Source organism: Cervus canadensis, chromosome Y (assembly GCF_019320065.1).
Source record: "Cervus canadensis isolate Bull #8, Minnesota chromosome Y, ASM1932006v1, whole genome shotgun sequence".
NCBI classification, from domain to species: Eukaryota; Metazoa; Chordata; class Mammalia; order Artiodactyla; family Cervidae; genus Cervus; species Cervus canadensis.
In genome coordinates this window covers 2,192,036-2,203,666 of record NC_057420.1, presented here as the reverse complement: position 1 = coordinate 2,203,666, position 11,631 = coordinate 2,192,036, and the positions used below count along the sequence as shown (strand labels likewise).

At 42.5% G+C, this 11,631-nt stretch overlaps 1 pseudogene; it reads left to right on the top strand.

The window, feature by feature from the left end:
* Window positions 1-10,898, top strand: part of LOC122436458 — a 37,051-nt pseudogene extending 26,153 nt beyond the window's left edge.
* Window positions 10,899-11,631: the final 733 nt, after the last annotated feature.

Genomic DNA, 11,631 nt, shown 5'->3' with positions numbered 1-11,631 from the left:
AGAGTTCCAAAGAATAGCAAGGAAAGATAAGAAAGCCGTCCTCAGAGATCAATGCAAAGAAATACAGGAAGACAATAGAATGGGAAAGACTAGAGATCTCCTCAAGAAAATTAGAATTGCCTAGGGAATATTTTATGCAAGGATTGGCACAATAACGGACAGAATTCCTATGGACCTAACAGTAGCAGAAGCCATTAAGAAGAGGTGGCATGACTATACAGAAGAATTTCACAAATGATCATCTCAAGCCACATAATCATGATGGTGTGATCACTCACCTAGAGCCAGACATCTTGGAATGTGAAGTCAAGTAGGCTTTAGGAATCATCACTCTGAACAAAGGTAGAGGATGTGTAAGAATTCCAGTGAAGCTATTTCCATCCTAAAAGATGATGCTGTGCAATGCTGCACTCGATAGGTCAGCAAATTTGGAAAACTCAGCAGTGGCCGCAGGCCTGGAAAAGATCAGTGTTCACCCCAATCCCAAAGAAAGGCAATTCCAAAGAATGCTCAAACTACCACAAAGATGCACTCATCTCAAATGCTAGGAAACTAATGCTCAATTTTCTCCAAGACAGGTTTCAAAAGTACATAACCTGTGAACTGCCACATGTTCAAACTAGCTTTAGGAAAGCCAGAGGAAACAAAGGTCAAATTTCCTACATGATAAAATATCAACAAAGCAAGAGGGTTTCAGAAAAACAGCTATTTCTGCTTTATCGACTATGCCAAAGACTTTCACAGTGTGGATCACATTAAGCCGTGAAGAATTCTGAAGAGAAGAAAACATCAGACCACCTGGCCTGCCTCTTGAGAAACCTGTATGCAGGTCAGGAAGCAACGGTTAGAACTGGGCATGGAACAACAGACTGGTTTCCAAGAGGAAAATGGTTATATCATGACTGAATATCCTCTCCTTGTTATTGTAATTGTAGGAAGAGTATATCTTTAGATATGCGGGCTGGATGGAGGACAATCTGGAATCAAGATTGCCAGGAGAAGTATCAATAACCTCATATATGCAGATTACATCATCCTTAGAGCAGAAATTGAAGAAGAACTAAAGAGCCTCTTGCTTAAAGTGAAAGTGGAGAGTGAAAACAGTGGCTGAGCTAAACATTCAGAAAATGAAGATCACAGCATCTGTTCCCATCAGTTCATGACAAATAGATGGGAAAATTGGAAACACCTGCAGATTTTTTTTTGTTTTAATTTTCTTTTGGTCTGCAAAATCGCAAGAGATGGTGACTGCAGCCATGAAATTATAAGAAGTTTTCTTCTTGGAAGGCAAGCTATGGCCAACATACAGAACATATTAAAAAGCAGAGATATTACTTTGGCAACAAGGTCCATCTATTCAAGACTATGATTATTTCAAGTAGTAATGTACACATGTTATAGTTGAAGTATAAAGAAAGCTGAGCAGTGAAGAACTGATGGTTTTGAACTGTGGTGTTGAAAAAGACTCTGGTGAGTCCCTTAGACTGCAAGGAGATCCAGCCAGTCCATCCTAAAAGAGATCAGTGCTAGGTTTTCATTGAAGGACTGACGTTGAAGCTGAAATTCCAGTATTTTAAACAACAACATGAAGAGCTTACTCATTTGAAAAGTTCCCAATACTGTGGATGATTGAGGGCAGCAGGGGAAGGAGACGACAGAGGATGAGATGGTTGGATGGCATCACCAACTAAATGGAGATGAATTTTGGTAAAATCCAGGAGTTGGTGATGGACACAGATCCTTCCATTTTCCAGGCTCAGCAGGATCCAGGGTATCCTCTGGATGAATGGCATTGGGGAGACAAAGAGAGAGAGAGAGACAGAGAGACAGACAGACAGAGACAGAGAGACCAGGCTGGGTGTGTGTAGCACAGTCTGGCAAATATTTATTTTTTACTGCAGCTTTTATATTCTAAGTTGTACATTTTTAAGGGGAAAATAGTTTAATATTGCATCAGCTTGTCCTTCACAAAACCAGGGTTTTTCTGCATACTTGTTTGATAAAGTCTTTTACATCATCTCTGGCCTTGAGGTCTATTGACATTTTATGAACTAGGTGAATGCAAAGTTGTTTTCTGTAATCTATTCTTTATTGAACACAAACATCAGTCTTTTTGAAGAAATTATCAGTAAAATTTTCTAAAAGTTTTACCACACTAAAACTCTGCAGCTCCAGTGTGGCAGCCCCTCTTTAGCATTCATGGTTAAAATGAACAATTCTAAACCCTTATATTTCTATATCCTTAAATATAACCACATTTAGAATAATATTTCTGTGTTCTCCAATAGAGCTTGCTCACCCCCTGAAGGTCTCTCTGCTTATTAGGGCCTTTTGTGTGATCAGGTTAATAATTCTGTTTGTGATTAAGTTGTGGTGAGCAGTCATGTGCATTAGTACGCATTTGTCAAACAGGCTAGAATGCCAGCAAAGGGGTCTAAATTGAATCACTCCTCTCATCCTGGATAATCTTATAGGATCCCACCATCCGGGGAACATATTGACTAAAGTTCTAAGTTGATTCTGGTTGGAAAGAGATTGGGGAAGGCCTTCAACCCGTGTCACAGAAATTAGGGAGTAGTCCAATATAGCAAGCATCCAAAAGACATATAATCTTTCAGGTTAGCACCGGGACAGCTTTTTGAAATCCCTGAAGTCCTGATGTGCCTTCCTTGTCAGGTCTTCTCCTCCTGACCTTGTTATGGATGGGATCTTGTGTGCTGGCTCCCGGCAGGAGGCGTTGTGTGCTGTGGTTCACGTGGTCGCAAAAACTTTGATACAACTGAGTGACTGACCCGTGATCCTCGATCTGACTGAAATGAAATGAATTGTCATTTTTTTTGAGTGATTTGGGTTGATTATGCTGATTTTTTTTTTTTTTCCGTTGTATTGTTGACTGTATAAGTCGCTTTGACATTTTTTCCTAAAGCTCTCTTTGTGGTACTGAGTTGTCTTATGTTTTTGCTTCTCTGAACAGCTTTTGATTTCTCCATCAATTTTGAATGAGATACCTCTCAGGTCCTGTAATCTTGGTGGTACAGGTTTCCCACTCAGTACTTGAAATATATCCTTCCATTCCCTTCTGGCCTGCAGAATTTCTGCTGAAAGAGCAACTCTCAAGATATGGGGTTTCCTTTGTATGTGGCATGTTGCTTCTCCCTTATTGCTTTTGATATCCTTTCTCTGTGTTTAAATTTGCTAGTTTGATTAGTATGTGTCTTGAAACATTTCTCCTTGGGTTTGTCCAGTATGGGGCTGTTTGTGCCTCTTGAAATTGTTTGACTATTTCCTTTTCCTCATTTGGGAAAATTTCAACTCTAGTACCTTCAAAAATTGCTCCCATACTGTTTCTTCCTCTCTTCTTCTTGTGGGACTCCTATAATTGGAATATTGATGCATTTAATATTGCCCCAGATATCTCTGAGAGTATCCTCTGTTGGTTTCCTTCTTTTTACTTTATTCTGCTTTTTAGCAGTTATTTCTTCCATTTTACCTTTCAGCTTACTGATTTATTCTTCTGCTTCAGATAGTCTGCTATTGATTTATTTTAGAGTGTTTCTGATTTCAGTAGTTATGCTGTTTGTCTCTGTATGTTTATTCTTCAATTAATCTAGGAATTTCTTCATTGATTCTTGCACTTTCTCCATTTTGTTTTCAAATTGTTGATCATTTTTACTATCATTTTTTTTCTGAATCCTTCTTCGGAAATATATATTTTTTTCTTCATTTTTTTGGACTTCTGTGTTTCTAGCTTATTCCTCATGTGTGTAGTATTTTTCTGACTTTTCAGTATCTTTTTAACTTCTTTTGTTTCAGCTCTCTTTACCCAGGCTTCAAGGTTTAATTCTTTCTTCCTTTCTTACTAAGGTCCATCCAGTGTTTTGCATATGGTGCTTCTGAGTGAGATATGTGGTGACTTACTCTGATTGTTTTCCCTCTGATGGGCCAGGCTGAGTACTGTGGCAGTCCTGTCTGCTGATGATTGGATTTTTATTTTTGTTCTGTTTGTTTTTTGGCTTAGGTGTACCACACGGGGTGCAACTCATGGTTGGGTGATACTGGGTCTTGTGTTCAAGTGGTTTCCTATGTGTGTCTTCACAGTATTTGATATTTGATAACCCTCCTTGAGGGTTAGTTCTCTGGTAGTCTTGAATAGTGGAGTGAGTGCTCAGGTCTTGATCTCTTGTCAGGAACGAAGATTCCACAAGAGGTTTGTTGTGGCTTTAAAACCATGAGAAACGTTCAAATATGAGACACCAAAGATAGACCCCAGACAACATGCAGTTACAAAATAAGGCTAGTAATAATGAAAATAATCCAACATGCATATATGCATGTATATATATATATGCGTATATATGTTTATATACATTTGTATATATGTGTATATATATATATACACACAAAAAAAGACTCACACACATTACCAAAGTGAAAGGAGTCCAATAAAAATAAAATGTATATATATTCATGTATATTGTATATATATATATTCATATATATGTATATATGCCTATATATGTATGTATATATATGAGTATATACTCACACCCACCCAACATTAGCAAACTGAAAGGAGTTCAGTAAAATAAAACACAGTAATCTCAACAACAAATAAAGCAAATCTATAATATATTTATGTGTTAAGAACAAAACTATAGCCTACATTCGAAAGCAAAACTAAATCATCTTGCCAAGGGGGATTAAACTTGAAAATAAAACTAACAAATGTATTGATAGGAAAGTAAAGAAGAGAAAGATAGTATTGCTATGCAGATTTAAATAGAGGGGATTGAAGACTTCTATATGTTAGAGATTAACTGCAAGGGGAAAAGAAATGTAGGATAGGCACACAAAGGAATAAATGGGAAAACATATAATAGGTTGAAAATTTTTTAAGTGAAAATTATAAAAAAGAGAAAGAAAGTGGAAAAGAGGAAAACAAACAAACCAACAAACAAACAATTAAAAAAAAAAAAAAAAAAAAAAAAAAAAAAAAAAAAAAAAAAAAAAAAAAAAAAAAAAAAAAAAAAAAACTTCAGCCAAATTGCCCAGTGTAGAGTCAGAGGTTTATAGCAACAATGAAATAACTGACTGAAATTACACATATACATATACAGCCATAAGGAAAATCAAGAGTCCAACAAAATAGGGTAAAATAGTTTAACCTGTCACACATAGAATATCAAAAATTACATCTACTGGAAAATAGTAAATAAGGACAAACAGAAAAACAAAACTGGGAAATAAAGACAATTGAGGAGTAAAGCAAAGAAAGTAAACCTAAAAATACATTTATAGGAAAGGGAATGAAGAAGAGAAAGAACAGATATGCAAAGGTAAAAGAGGTAGAATAATGATATGTATATACATTACAGATTAACCAAAAGGGGAAAAGAAGCAGAGGATAGGCAAAGAAAGGAATAAATGTAGAAAACAATAAAAATGATTAAAAATATTAAAGATATTTAAGGTTCAAAGGGGGGGAACAAATGGAAGACGACTATAAAAACTAGAAAACAAAACAAAATTCCAGAGAGCAGCAAAAGACCAACATAGAGGCAGAGGTGTATAACAAAAATAAAAAGTGTGACCAAATATACACATAAACATATACACCATTAGGAACATCAAAACATTCCAAGGAATATAAAATGCATTAAACTGATCCAGCGAACAAAGGAAACCAAAAGTTGATCTACAATAACAAAATGTACTAAAGAACAAGCTGGAGAATGGAACTACAGCAAGCTCCTAGTTGGGGAATAAAGCAGTTAAAATAGAACTAACAAATATGTTGAGAGAATGGAAAGAGAGAAGAGATATGCCATCTTAAACAGAGGTAGATAAAGATGATTAATATACAAAAAGGTAAACTACAAGTGGAAAAGCAGATTAGGAAAAACAAACAAAGAATGAATGTAGAAAAAAAAATTAAGAGGTTGAAAATATTAAAGATAAAAAATAGAAGAAGGCTGAAGAAATAATAAAAGGAAAATTCTACAGAACTGCAACAGGCCAAGATAGAAGAAGAGGTTTATAACAGGAATAAAAATGTGACAGAGGAAACTAAAAAAAAAAAAAAAATGCTCAAAATCTTGATTTGATTTCATAGTGCCTATAAAATTCAAAACTACAACACTGAGGGTGAGGGCGTGAAGAAAGAGAGAAAAAAATCTGAAGGAATCTACAGAACAAGTCAAAAGAGAAGAACAATACATGTTTATCTTGGGTCATTGCTACCAGTGTCCTTTTCCTCACTTGGATTCACAGTCCACCTCACCTCCCTACGATACCCTTCATCATTGTGCTGATCTCTGGACCTGCTGTGCGGGCAGCTCACAATCTAATCTGGTTCCACTCCTGTGTGTTCTTGCCTCCAATATCCACAGGTATCATAACTAGTGCCTTTTCTTCTGTTGTTGTTGTTTGTTTGATTGATTGTTTGGAGGAGCTATCAATGACCTTTTCTATATTTCATAGACACAGTCTTGCTAGTTGATAGTGTGGATTTCGTCTGCAGTTGGACTCCTGGTTGGAAAGTCCTGGGTCTACTTCCTTAGCTACACTGCTGCTGGGTTTCAATTGTGGTTTTGTTTCCATCTCTGCATGTGGTGTGTCCACTGGGATTTGCTCCTGAGGCGACCCTGGAGGCTTTGGGTTTGCCCATGTGAGGGCCAGGTGTGGAGGTGGTGTGGCTGCTTGGGTCACAGGGGTTCTGACATCGTTAGGCACTGAGGGGTTTGGTGATTAGCACAGCAGGTAATAGAGTGCTCTAGAAGGGTATGGAGATCAGTATTGAACAACAGGCTCCAGTATTCTCACATGGAGAACCCCCTCCCAGATAGAGAGTCCTGCCACAGTCTACAGGGTAGAAAAGTGCCTGACAATACCGAAGAAACCCTGAGATCAAAGATGCAAGAGTCTTTCGCAGTGGCAGCTCTGCCCAAGTGAGAGTTGAGCATGAAGGTGACAGCTGCTTGGCTTGTGGGGACCCTGTCAGTGCCAAGTGTCCAGGGACTTGGACTGCCTCTACTGCAGAATTTATGGCCCTATCAGAATCTTTCCTTGAGCCTATCATTGCTGGCAATCAGAGGCCTCTTTACCTAGTATTTCTCCATAGTTCCATGCATTCAGGCGCTTCGAGAGTTCTCTTGTCTGGGGTCCTTCTCTGTCATTGAGCGTGCCAGGCAAATAGAGGGCTGACCCACATGCTGGGGCCCTATTCTGTAGTTTGGATCATCAGTCACTTAAAAGAGCACCCTGGGTGGAGTCTTACTCACTAATTCAGTGATTCAAGTCCTTGATGAGCCAGCCTCTATATTTTTCAGTTGTGATGAAGGCATGTGTGGAGCAAGAGGCTAGGGTGAGGGCTCCACCCCCTATACATGACTCAGGGGTGTCCCCTTCCTTCCATGGCTGCCTGGCTTACCTCCACAAGATGTTCCCACATAATCTCCTCATTTGAACACTCCATCAATTTGTCTCTAACCAGTAGACAGCAGCCCACGGGCACGGATTTCTCCACAATCTCTATGAACCATATGCTACGGGCTGTACCTCCTACAGGACCTGTATCCCTCTCTGGGGTGTAAATGGCTGTGCAAAGGACTGTCTCATTCTCATTCCATTTAGGCTGCCACACCAACTGTTTGACTCTTAGCCTGAAGTGTTTCTCCTCTGATCCTGACAGTTGCTCCCATGTGGAGATCGGACACCTACTTCAGGTCTCCGACACACTGAGGGCAGGTCCAGTCCTACTAACACTAATGTTTCCCCCCTAGTTCCTTCATCCTACTGATTTTTTGTGGTTCCATATATTATTTGCTCTGTTCAGGCAGTCCTGTCTGCTCTCAGCTGAGGTTCTGCAAGCACTTGTGTCTGAAGGTGTATTCCTGATGGAGTCTTGGATAGAGATGTACTCCCTGTACACCCCCACCTGCACCAGCTCCGTCTCTCAAATTTTGACAATTAGACATAAGACTGCTATGAACATTCATGTGTGACCCAGGTGAGTAAGCAACCAGGGGACACGAGGAAGAGAGCACTTTATGGAAACCATTGGAAATCCCACAAAGTCAATAAAGACTGTCTCCCAGGGGTACATCTCATGTCGGCTGAACCTGCTAGTCAATTAGGAACACAGGGACTGTGGTGAAGCACACAACTCACCCTCCTATCCTCCAGAGCCAACAACCTCAACAAGAGAACTTAAGAGCAAGATGGGTAGGCATGATTACTCAGTGTTTCCTCTAAGAAGCTGGAAGCTTGTGGTAGCTCTTTATGGAAATGAATTCCACCATGGTCTCAATTGTGAGGTAAAACACAAAGGAGGTTCTGTCAGGAACACAGGGTGTGAAATTTGTGAGGGTGCATGTTGTGAAGACCTTTGCACACGAGGCTCACACATGACTGGGCAAGCTCCACCCCTCCCTTCCTGAGAGTACTAATCAGCCACACGTGGTCATTTCCTTCTTGGGGTCATCCAGCACAACCCAAAGCATGCATTTATCTGCCTCATCCATACCACCATGTTAAAACAAAGCCTGGCTATTACACCTAGGGAGGTGACCATTAGTCCTCAAGTTGAAACAAGCGAGTGCCAAGTGAAGCAATAGCAAGTGGATGTATTCAGTGCATTCTCACAGCTTGAGGACAGGGGTTTCAGACTGGAGACTAGAAAACAAAGGAGAGCTAGAAGAAGACTGAGAAAAGGAGGTGGGATGGAAAAGGTTTCTCATAAGTGGCCCAGAATTGAATGGTCTTCAAGGTGCATTAACACCGGTTGTAGGAGGAAAGTGAAATCATTCTCATTTCCACAGCCTAGTTATCATGGAGGGATGTGAGGCAAGAAAACTAAAAGTAGATAAAAATGTAATGTGAGAGAGAATTGAATGAAAGGCTGAAAACCAGCTGTGAGGCTCGGTTTGGAGGAGACACACTCTCCCTGCCATGGGACCAATCTGTGTTGACTTAGAGAGATGAGGATGGCAGGTGAGATTGGTGGGCTCTTTAGGTTCATAACAAATGCCTCATTTCTCCCACCAAATCATCTGAACTGCTCCCCATCCACCCTCAGAGTTTTCAGGATGAGTCTTTGTGATGCCAATGCTCATGAAGGGCTGCCATTGGCTGGGGAAGTGACTGAATTCATAATCATAAGGGTGTGGCCACCTACATATATGCATGCTCATTTGCTCTGGAGCAGACCACTGGGAGTCTTCAAAATGAATAAGGTGGCCTGGGTGGCCCTTCCCCATGCCACGCACCAGGGCCTCTGAGGATCTGTATGAGGCTGAAAGGATCCTTGATAAGAGGAAAAGCAACAAAAGGAAGACGGTATATTTAGTGTGGTGGAAAGGCTACAACAGCCAGGATGACACCTGGGAGCCAGAGCAGTACCTGGTGAACTGTAAGGAGTGCATCCACAACTTCAACTGCTGCCACAGTGAGAAGCAGAAGGAGGGCACCTTCTCCAGAGCCAATCAGACCTCCAGGAACAATGGCCAGAGGCGGATCTCCAGATCCACCAACAGCAGCTTCTCCAAGTCGGCCCCCAAGGCACTAGTGGTGGGCAAAGAGCAGGAGGCCAAGAGCAGCCTGCTCCTTACCACCAGTCAGAAGTTCAGGAAGAGCCCAACGCCAGGCCTGGCCACCCGCAAAAACACAGACCTGGCCCCGTCTGACATCAGGATCCTCATGCCCAAGAGCCCCATCAAGGTAAGCACCCCGGTGTACCGCTTTCACGATGAGAGCCTCGAGAAGCTGGACCCCGTGGAGCAGGGACTGGAGTACACAGCCGCCACGGAGGCCGCCGCTGAGAAGCCAGGTCGGGGCCCTTCTGGGCCTGATGGTGGTGTGGGCGTGGATGGGGAGCTGGCCGTGGATACACCCGCTGGCGCAGCAGGTGTTTGCCCCGCATCGGCGGCCCGACCACGGGGCTGGCCGTGAACGGGAAAGGCACCTCCCCGTTCATGGATGCCCTGAAGGCTAACGGGATGACCTCCCTGCAAACGTCAGTCACGGGCTTGACAGCCGGGAAGACGAGTTCATCGAGGACAGACTAGCCCTTTGATAAGCTGCTGCGCTTGCATGTGTGCCAGACAGACAGAGAGCGCCTCCAGGTACCGGGACATCATGGTCCGGAAGCAGGACGGCTTCACCCACATCCTGCTGTCCACCAAGTCGTCCGAGAACAACTCACTGAACCCGGAGGTCATGAAGGAGCTGCAGAGCGCGCTGAGCACGGCTGGGCCGACAGCAGCAAGCTGGTGCTTCTCAGCGCTGTGGGCAGCTTCTTCTGCTGTGGCCTGGACTTTGTCTACTTCATCTGGCACCTGACAGACGACCGCAAGAGGGAGAGTGCCAGGATGGCTGAGGCCATCAGAAGCTTCGTGAACACCTTCATCCACTTCACGAAGCCTATTATCGTAGCCGTGAATGGCCCGGCCACTGGGCTAGGAGCATCCATCCTGCCTCTTTGTGACCTGGTCTGGGCCAACGGAAAGGCGTGGTTCAAGTCGCGCTATACCACCTTCGGACAGATTCCAGACGGCTGTTCCACAGTCATATTCCCGAAGATTATGGAAGGAGCTTCTGCCAATGAAATGCTTCTCTGTGGGTGGAAGCTAAGGGCACATGAGTCATGCGGCAAAGGTCTGGTCTCCTGGGTGTTCTGGCCTGGGACTTTCACCCAAGACGTCATGGACCGCATCAAGGAGCTCACCTCTTGCAACCCCGTCCTTCTGGAGGAATCCAAGTGCCTTGTGCGCTGCAACATGAGGTTGGATCTGGAGCAGGCCAAGGAGCAGGAGTGCGAGGTGCTGAAGAAGATCTGGGGCATGGCGCAGGGCATGGATTCCGTACTCAAGTACCTGCAGAGGAAGATCGAAGAGTTCTGATGGCCAGGCCGCCAACCTCACCAGGCTGTACCGCACTGGACCTCACAGCCCGGGCCAGCTCGCCCGGAATTCCCGCTGGGAAGCAGGACTTGAGACAGCCAAGCTATTTATTGCCAAGGAGTTTTGAAGTCCTGTAACTTCAGAATAAATAACTGCAAAACTCCTTTGTCCAAATGTCAGTATTTTATGCTTAATACACACACAAGTGTAAAACCATAATGGTGAGCTCTGGGCTGCTCTTTGAGGCTCTAATTTTTGTATCTTCGACTAGTACTGTCTAAAAAAAAAAAAAAAAAGTGTGTTTTCTTGTTTTGGTGCCAGCAAAGTCTGAAAGAATGTTTGTTTTCCCTTGTTATTTCTTTTTGGAAGCTAAGAAAGAGGTGTTAGCCAGCCTCACCATCCCTGCCCCAGATCGAAATATGGAAAGATCTGAGATGTGCTCTTATCTCGAAGAGATCCAAAGTCTCAGCGATCAAAAATTCTAAATCAAATGGGAGACGTATCTTTTAGGATGAGTACTTCTGGTTAAACACCCACTGATGGACATACTCCTGAAGGAAAATACACCTGGGATCCATGCTGAGATATCAGTTGATTGTTCCCTCTTTTTAAATGTTTGATTCTTGTGCAGTTAACAGGAAGAAACCACTTTCTCTAGGGGAAAGCTTGTTTTGCAATATTAGTGAATCACTGACTAGCTTCAGTATGGTATCTTAAGTTATAAGTCAGACTT